The sequence below is a fragment of the Canis lupus genome, chromosome 18 (genome assembly GCF_011100685.1).
Source record: "Canis lupus familiaris isolate Mischka breed German Shepherd chromosome 18, alternate assembly UU_Cfam_GSD_1.0, whole genome shotgun sequence".
NCBI lineage: Eukaryota > Metazoa > Chordata > Mammalia > Carnivora > Canidae > Canis > Canis lupus.
The window spans coordinates 947,612-957,758 of NC_049239.1; the positions used below are offsets into that span (position 1 = coordinate 947,612).

General features: G+C 40.6%; 1 long non-coding RNA gene across 1 annotated transcript; it reads right to left on the minus strand.

Annotated features, from left to right (window-relative positions):
- Window positions 1–583: 583 nt before the first annotated feature.
- On the minus strand, window positions 584–9,473 carry LOC111090856. Its single transcript, XR_005372881.1, has 2 exons — window positions 8,731–9,473; window positions 584–3,593 (listed from the first exon to the last, which is right to left on the minus strand). It is a non-coding gene; the product is annotated as an uncharacterized LOC111090856 (long non-coding RNA).
- Between the last annotated feature and the right edge of the window lie 674 nt (window positions 9,474–10,147).

Sequence of the window (10,147 nt, forward strand, 5' to 3'; positions counted from 1 at the left end):
GCCTTAGGCTCAGGTCATTATCCCAGATACCTGCGATGGAGCCTGGCATCGGGCTCCCTGCTAGTGAGGAGTCTGCTTTTCCCTCTCCCTTTGCCCCTCCCCACTGCTCATTCTCTCTTTCTCTCTCTCTCTCTCTCAAATGATTAAATAAAATCTTAAAAAAAAAAAAAACCTGACTCTCATCACCCTCGATATATTTACCTAGTCATTCAATCTTAGCATGTAGTGTTAGCAACCTACACCCTCTTAGGAGGTAAATTTACTAACAAGAGAATAGTATTTCTACGTAGTTCTTTTGTCTTTAGACTCAGAGTATCCAAGTCAACATATACTCTGTTTTCCCCACCCTCTAGAGTTCAGTTATATATTCATTTGAAATGCAGTTAGGTTAACTTTTCTTTTTTACTACCTTTATTACTGTTATTTAGCAGGTATGATTCATCATGATCTGAGTTTTGTTTTGAAACCATAATTGAGGGTCAAGTGCTAAAAGCAAGGTGCGTTATTTTGGGAGATACACTGTCTAATGAAGCAGGGAGCCATCAACATGCAAACAGCATTTACAACTACAGCACACAGGAAAAAAGATCAAAGCCAAAGATTTATTAGAAAGAAAGAAGATTACATTAAAGAGTTAACAGAGCAGCTGTTCAACATTTCACATCTAAAGACTGGCACTTTAGAGGGTCTTACATAGGGTTTCTTTCCTATAATGTACTCGCTTCACCCACAGAGTCGCCAACACATCAGTGAAAGACCACATCAGGGAAGAGCTGGGTGGGCCTCCGCACCAGGCAGCCCCATCACTACCAAGGAGGCCTCGGAACGCGCAGATATTGCTGACATGGTACTTCTCATGGTGTATGTGTTATTTGAACTTGACGGCAAAATAAAAGAAAATTGATGTTTTTTTTTTTTTTTTATGCTTTGATTCTGACAAACACAACTAGCTCTAAACTACATAAACTACAAAATATTATACTATCATCAAATGTGGTTTGGAGTTTAAGCGCTGTGCAGACAATTGTTGAAATTACACGGATATGTTGACAAAAACGTTCTGGGTGTTCACCCAGATTATGGAGCTACCCTCAAAATGTGAATCGAGTAATCCTGTCACGGAGAAGGCCTTGCCTCCCCAGGCCAAGTGAGGTGAGCTGAAGTGTGCATGGTGTCATGGCGAAATCTGTGACTTGTATACCATACCATCCAATGCATTGAATTTTAGATTATTGCATTCATCTTTGATAATGTAGGCACTGATTATGAATAACCATTATGAAGGCTGAGGCCTGATAGAGATCATTGGTAAAAATTCAGTTGAGAATATTTTTTTTCTTAAAGATTTATTTATTTATTTGAGAGAGAGAGCATATATGCAAGCAGAGGGAGGGACAAAGGGAGAGGGAGATAGAAGCAGAGCAGACTCCCTGCAGCCCTTCGGCAGGCCTCCGTCCCACAGCCCTGAGACCATGACCTCAGCTGGAATCAAGAGTCAGCTGCTCAACCAACTGAGCCACGTAAGTGCCCCATTTTTTTTTTTTTTAAGATTTATTTATCTGTGAATGTGTACACTACTGAATGGCCTATCAGTGCTCTGAGATAAGAAATGAGTAAAAACAAGTAGACTGAATAGCAAGACCTGCGTGTTTTATATCTTTGGCAGTTTTAATAATCTGAATATACCCATGACAGGAAGGAATGAAATATATTTCAATTAAAGATACAATTAAAAAGCAAAATTTCAGACTTTTGAAGAACAGAATTTCTACAAATGATTACAAGTTCTTGGATGTAAACAATTCTGGATCAACTAAATGATGATCTTCATGTTGAGTATTTATGGGAAATTATCGAGAAACACTTTATAAATTTGATAAAATGTTTTGAAAATTATTTTCCAATGAAAGATCTGTGGACAGGAAATTGTAGTTTTATACTTAAATTTATAAATGAAAAATTGTGGTTACATTTAAATGATCTTTCAATGATACAGAATCCATTTCTTTCATTGAATGATTATTTAAACTTAGCTATAATTATACAGAATACTTTGTTTGAATTCACTGAAGTATTTTGAAATTTTGAAAATTTCTTTGTTTCCTTTTGAAGCATCCTTTGATTCATTTTGGATTAAAGTTAAAAATAAAGATCCTAGACTTACAGAAATTGCTTTAAATTTTGTTCCTTCTTCCATTCCTATTACCATACTTCTGAAAGAGTGGTTTCTGTACCAAAAGTTTGATTATAATAAAAGATAAACAATTTAGGTGTTTATTGCATGTGTCAAAAGCATGTTGTGAATCCAAACTGGATAAGATTGGTTAACAAAGAAAAAGTTCATCTGTCACCTTAAAAATTTAAATATTGATGTATAAGTATTTGTTGGAAACTCACCTATATGCATTGATACAGGAAATCAAAATTGCAATTATAATTTTTGTTTAGTTACTACTGAACAATCATAGGAAGATATGAGGGTTCATACACTTTATTGATCACTTATAAGCATATTTTCGAGGAACAAAGTGTGTAATTCTTGTGATTCTTCTCATTTATGTAGTTCTTTTTAGTTTCTATTATACTTGGTTGGATTATATTTAACAAAAAGTAAGCATATTTTTCTTGAACCACGTTGTAAAACTATGAAGGCATAGTTTGTGTATGTCTTTTAAGTTCTTTAAAACATTCTAGTAATTCATTCTATTGCATTTCACAAATGACCTGAAAACAAAAAGACAAAAGAAAAGCACAGAACACGTATCTTTAGACAGTTTGAGAACATGAGGAAGGCCCTTCTGGTCACGATGTGGTGTTTACTGTGAGAGCTGGAGTCTGATTTCATCATCATGCTGTCGGCAGAAAGGGTCACAAAGGAAGGTCCCCAAAAGACCCTACCAGTCTGGCTCAGGGGCGTGGAACTGACTTGCTCGCACAGCTGTGATGGGCCAGTGCCTGTGCCCACGCTCTGACTTCATCTAGGCTCTGGACAGTCATCCCTGAGAGTTCCAGGCAAGAGGAAGGGGCTGGAGGACAGGTCCACGCCCTGGGATGTCTGGGTGCCAGAAAGGACTCAGTCCCAGGACAGCCAGTGCCCACCTGGGGGATTTGGGAAGCATTTGCGCTCCCTGGGCTCAGTTTCTGCCTTTCTGGAAGTTTCTAGCTTCTGTCTGTCCAGTGGCTGCTCTGAGCTCATCAAGGATGGAATTTGTTCTGGAACAGGAGAGGGGTGAAACTGGGGACAAAGTAAATGATTAAGTCCAACCAAGTAGGACAAAATAATTTATTATCAAGAACTGGGAAAGTCAGGTTAAATCTCTGCCTTTTCTTTTTTCTTAGCTTCTCTGGAAATGAGCTGATTAAAAGAGGTCTGTGTTGGACTCTGTAACTCTGTAATATTTATTTCATCCTCCAAACAGCAATACTGGAGTCAGCGATGTAGGAAAAGTGCATAACAAATATCTTCTGAAGAGGGGACTGGACTTGAAACTTGTTTTCCTGCTTTTGTTCATGTCACCACTTTATTCAGCCAGTTGACAATGTTCTGTTGTTCTTTCAATATCAATGACAATGATAAGCAGGCTGAGTCACACCTAATATGTGAAGTTAATTTAGTTACAAACCAGAGAATGCAAATGGACCTAAATTATTCCTTGCTTCTGGTGAAGAATCTACACTTTATTTTAATTTCTGCCTTCAAAAATGCTTTTAAGCTTGGTTGTGATTCATTTTATTGTGCCTTTTATATACTTCCAGGAATGGCACTTTCATCTACTATTTGAAATGGTAACTGATGGGGGAAATCATCCACGATAATGTGCTCCAGAAGGGAAATACACCCAGCTATTGTTCTACCTTCTTAAATCATGTTTTATCTAGCCTGATAAAAAGGCTAATTTACCTTGGAAAGAGCAAATGTGTTTGCTGCAAAGTGGGTTTCTTTTCTCCAGGAAGATAAATGCCAGGCCAAGGAAGGGAGGCATACCTGTCTTATATATCAATATATAAATAGGGACATGTGAAACATTATAAAATGGCATTCCTCTAGGAAGAGAGGGTTGTCATTTACTCATCAAATATTTATTGAAAACCAACTATATGTCAGAGACAGATCTGAGAGTTGGGTCTTACAACTATGAGCTAAACAGAAACCGCTGCCCATGACTAACATTAAACCAAAACACCAATGTCTTTGACATGAAGACCTGAGGGGCCATTTACATCCCATCCTGGACCTCAGCAGTTGTAAACTCACCCCGAAGTAGAACAACCAGAGTATTCCTCACTGAATGCTAAAAACACCTAGATATGTAATGATGGAATATTAGGCATCTGATGTGAGTCACATGCTCTGCTCACCTTCTTTCTCCCCCTCATACAACCCCTCCAGGTGCCAGTACTATTGCACTATTGGGGGACACTCTATCCAAGATGGATAAGGCGATTTCATGAAACCACAGAGCTTGTGGCGGAGGTGGGGTTTCCATTCAAGTTTTGGGTAATTTCGAAAAGCTTATCATAAAAAAAAAAAAAAAAAAAAAAAAAAAAAAAAAAAGAAAAGCTTATCATTCATGGAAATGCAGCTGAAATATCTGCTATTCATTTGTACCTGTAGCCCTAGAAGTTTCCAGGGCTTCCAGAAACACGTGTAAATTGGCAGCTCTAGACCACATTGGATGTGGTTCACTGTCGAGGGTTGACGCACCTCTAGATTGGAGTGAGAACATGCCTGACCCTGGAGAGCATGTTAACAGGAATCTTGTTTCTGATTTACATTTGTTAAGTTTCTCTTTGTGTTTTTTTAGGAACGTAGGTGTTTGTTGTCTTTCCCGACTTAGTGAATAAACAGAACACACGAGGAGGTTTGCTTTCTCAATTAAGGCAAGCCTCATTAGAGTTGGCATGTAAACATTTTTCTACATTAAAAAATCTCTCAAGTTCTCTTTTCGGGGGATATAATCACTTGAAATTAGTTTAAATTTTAGATTTATGAAATCAAGAAAAGTTCATGTATTTTAATACTGATAAATGAAGCCCAAACAGATTCTTCCAGATTTCCAAGTTTCTTCCAAATATCATAAGATTAAGAGAAGAAGAGTCAAGGTTTTTACTTTAATTCTTTTCTCTCCTACTTGTACGATCTTACCGAAGACGCTTATCATCCCAAGAAAATTAACTTTCTAAATCACCATCTTACTGAAGGGCTATGTAACAATCAGCGGTAGCTATCAGTTATGGTAATAGGAAGTTGTGATAAAAGTCACCGTAGTAAATTCAACATTTTCATATTATAACGATTTAATAATTGATCACTGAAGGAAAATCTTTTATGTTTATATAGGGCGCTATGTGATTGAATCAATAAGTGATGTTTACTATTGCCATAATATGGAGAAAAAGTAGATAAAAGAATAAGAAGAAGTGTACAAATGTCATTTTTGGGTTTTAGTATTGGAGTTGAAAGGGCATGGAAAGTGGTTACACAATCACGCTAAATGAAGAATTGTTTAATGAAGTGCTTGCAGGAAGATGTGTAAAGAATTTTATGTAGAACTTCTTTGAAACAAACCACCCCCCTACACAGCCCTGAGCTGAATGGTGCTGACTATTGGGATGTGCTCACCTTCCTTTGATGTTCATATACCGATGTCGCAGAAACTCGGTATGAGAAGCAAACCGATCGAAGACTTATATAGTGTGAACTGCATGATATGCAGGCTTCCTAAATTTTTCAGAATATTGCCATTTCTGTGACCAGTGTGGCTGACACCACCTCTGCTCTACTGTGTGTCTTTGCTGATCTTGTGAATAGAAACTATGTCCGAACAACAGATGTGTGCGCACATGTGTGTGAAAGCAAACATTTGTGCATGAATGCATTTTATGAGTGGCATGTACTATCCATTAGAGATTGGTGACTGGTGACTTTAACATTTTGTTCTGAGCTCTCAAGTTGCAAAAGATTCTCTGTAGCTTAGTTTGACACTTAGTTCATGTGATAGATTGTAATGAATAAATTGTGATGGGAAAGATAGGAGGATAAGGAACCCATAATCACTGGACACCTCGTTATGGTCCACGTACTTTGCAATATCCTTTAAAATCAGAATATCATATGGTCATATTAATATTCAAATATTATGGTTAAGAAAATCAAGCACAGAGCTGTTAAATAAATTACGTGATGTGATTCGTGAGGGACTCTTGTTCTGATGTTTGATAATATTTCTGAGAAAAACTCAAGCTTGTATCCTGTATCTTCACATGGCCTCAATATATCATGAAGCATCAAAACAACTGCTATCTGTGTGAGCTAACATCCATTACTTAATTATTACATAACTGTTAATGTGCAGCCAAGCAATAATTATATAACCATGTGTATCCTTTAGGAATGAGTCCATCTGAAAAAAAACAAAAAACAAAAAACAAAACAAACACTAAAGCAAAAGAAAACAAAACATCTGACTAACAAAATCTAAACACAAAGATTCATCACCTCCTGCTGCCAGAAGTCACTGTGCTGGGAGTCCAGGTCTTATACATGAGTAGAATCTTAAAAAGGTAAACTTGTAAAAGACAGTAAAATGCTGGTTACCACGATACGGAGTACAAAGTGGTAGCAAGTAGCACACAAGCCATCTAGATCTAATGTACAACATAATAAATATAGACAATAATATTGTGCTATACTTACGTGATGTGGCACACGTCACTGTAGAGTCTGTCGTACTGTGACATATCAATGTGCCAACATAATACACCGTATACCTCAAACCTACACAAAGTGACATGTCAAATTTATTTAATAATAAAAAAAGTGGGCTGATGATGACATCAAGGTGATGGGCACTTCTTATCTCCGTGCTCTGCCAAGATATGTGTACGGCCTTCTTCCTTCTGAACACCAAATGACTGTGAGAAGTGTGTTCTAGACACTTGAAGGAAGAAAGGGGTGGGGAGAACTCATGACCCCAGAATGTGACACTTTGGTGTCTGGATTATTTTGCGTTGAAGACAATCAAGACCCAGTAGACTCCAGAAAAGCTTTTGGCCTCCCCTCAACTGCCTAAAAGACTTAAATAATCAATCTGGAGAGAATTTCTCCCTAAGAAACACTTATCTGCATGGCATGGAAAACATTTGTTTACCAAGCATTTGCTCTTCCCATCTTCCTGTGAAATGCCTTTGTCCCCTTTGACGCCCCAGACCCTACCCCTTCTTGTCTCACGATGGCACATAAGCCTCAAATACCTGACTATCTGGGAGCTTCTCGTATCTTTGTGGGGCTCCCATAGGTACACATTTTAATTTCTCTTTCTCCTGGTAATCTGCCTTGCATGGATATAATTAGTAGGCCAACCAAAGAACCTAAAGGGGAGAAGGGAAAAGTTTTCCTTCCCTACAAAGGGATAGGTAGGTACAACAGTGCATGCTGCCTGCGTCTACCTGTGTCACTGATCAGATCACAGGTCACGTGGCAAGAGCATCTCAATATGTGAATATATTTAATTTGGATATATTGATATTCTAAACCAAAACAGGATTCAGTCTTCAGGGGAAAGAAGAAGAAGAAAGAAGAAGAAGAAGAAGAAGAAGAAGAAGAAGAAGAAGAAGAAGAAAACGAAGGAAGAAGAAGAAGAAGATAAAGAGAAAAGGTCGGATGTAAGTCTTCTCCCTCCGTCGCCTCCTTCTCCTCCTCCTCCTCCCCTGTGCTCCTCCTCCTTCTCCCGCCTCCTCCGCCTTCTCCTCCTCCTCCTCTCCGCCGTCCCTTCTACTCCGGAATTCTGGCAGGAAATGAATAATGTCTATGTCACTGAAAAAACTAAGCTCCGATTGATGACCTAAAACATCTCCAGCCAAAGAGACTCTTACTTTCACATCCTCCAAAATATCACAGGCATTTAGATGTTGATTTGAGAGAACTTAAACTCCCAACTACAAGGGAAGCTAATCACTTCCCCGAAATCACATGCAAGTGTTTATTTTAGCACACAAACAGGAATGTTGACATAAAAATGCTGGGGTTTAGATTTTAGCTCCCAGTTCACTTATTTTAAGTTCTTTTGATCTGATTGATTTTCAAACACTATTATTTCAAGCGGTCGGTCTATTTGCCACCTTCCCGTCTGTGGACATATTCTGAGGAACTCAAAAATAGCGACTGGTGTGACATCATAAACCACAAGACCTCAGGGCACTCACCCGCGTGAGCGGTCAGCTTTCCCCGTTTGAGAGTCCTCACACATTCACCCTCGTTTCCCCTGCTCCTGACGCCCTGGGGAGGCTCCAATTGTCAGTCACTTGATAAACGATCAGTAACCACATTTCCACTGATGAACGAGATTATTGGAAAGATAATCTAGAAATTAAGTCTAGAAAGACTTGGATAAGAGACCTGTCAGCTCCCTCAGTGGTTGAAGACTTCATTTGTACCCCCATTGACAGCAACCGGAGCTAATGCGCGAACATATTCAATCCTAGGATCTTTCGAATAAGATCAGGGGAGTGGATAGTCTCTGGACCATGTGCAGGTCCCAGGACTCCCAGCCTGACTGGGTGCACACTAATGACATCTGTCACCTGGATCTCAGATCCAAGTCCCGAACCTTACCGGCCTCTCTAAAAACCAAGCGAATTTGGCTTTTAGTGTCAACACGCTCTTTTTCGGATGATTCTCTCTTCTAGGTTTTGAGATCACAATCGCCTGCCTAGATGCTTCGGTCTTACCTTGGCTCACCGCCACGCGTGCAAACACTTTAGGATAGAACACGGGGTTTCTGGGTGAATAGCTGAGGATCCAGTAGCTGAAGGAGCAGCACGCGAGAGCTCCTCTTCTCTTTTATTCCTTGCGCGTCTGAGACTTCAGTGGAGGAATCCAGCCATAGGTAAGATAACGCCCCTCCCCTCCAAGTCTGGGTGTGCCTTCCATCCCCACTCTTTGAAGGACTCTTGGACGTGCAGTCCTTGAGTCGGCAGAGGTCTTGAAAACGGATTGCTTTGCGCTGTTATGCTCAGGACGTTGCTGAACAACACACTCACACTTACAGCTGGCACCGGGGACAGGACATTTCAACCACCTCCCAGGTCATCTGGCATTTTATAATTCTCCCATCATTGATTGTCTGCTTGTCCTGGGCCACGAAGCTTGCTCCTGCTGATGTTTTTTGGAAAAGTACTTTCTTCATTGGAGGTAAATCTGCCCACCTTAATGTTCAATTTCACAATCTTTTCTTGAATTCGGCCCCAACCTATTAATAGTTGAGACAAAGATGATGTTTCATATCAATGTTCTTATCGGTGCTTACGGAGCTCCTAGGAGAAGGCGGGAATGCACAGCCGGCACCCCGAGTCCTGTCTGCCTTCCTGTTTGTCGGCACGGGGCACTTTCACTGCCCTCTGCGTCCTTCTGTGGCCAGACAGGACAGCTCCTCCTGCAGGATCTGCCTCCCTTATTTGAATGTTGACGTTTTGGTATCTTAACAGCCTCTTTTTCTCTGACATCATGACTCCTGCCAGCGCCCAGCATGATTTTCTTCAATACCAGGCAGAGGGGAGATCCATGGAGCCCCTGCCCCAGCCTCTTACAAGCCTGAAGGTGGCTGGAGGGGGCCACCTCCCAGTCATTGCTGAGAGCATATCTTACCCCTCTGCCTTTGTGCTGCCCCGGCTTTGGCTTACCACGATACCATCGCGGGCTTGTTTCCAGGCAAGAAGCCTGAGTGTGTGTGTGTGTGTGTGTGTGTGTGTGTGCGCGTGCATTTGTTTGCCTGATTCTGCTTTTGAAGCTGATACAGAACCCTATTTGGCAAGTGTGATGCTAGCACGAATCCTCCCTTCGCACACCGGCAGACTTCTCTTGGGCAGTGGGGACGGAGGGGGCTACCTCATGCCAGGACCGGGCAGGGCGGCTGGGGCTGTAGGGAAGCTTTGATTGTGAGAAGCAAATGGTCTGATCCAGACACAAAAAGATCTGTTATCTCCACATGCAAACCCTCTGGGGCAGTGAGATGTGCCTTTAGCAGGAAGGGTTTCCAGATTTTATCATGTTTTCACAATTAAGGACGGTTACGACTGAGCGCACAGCGTGTGGCCACCAGCCAGATAAAAGTGCATCGTTAAGTGTTCCGGGTAGATTGGGGACTCG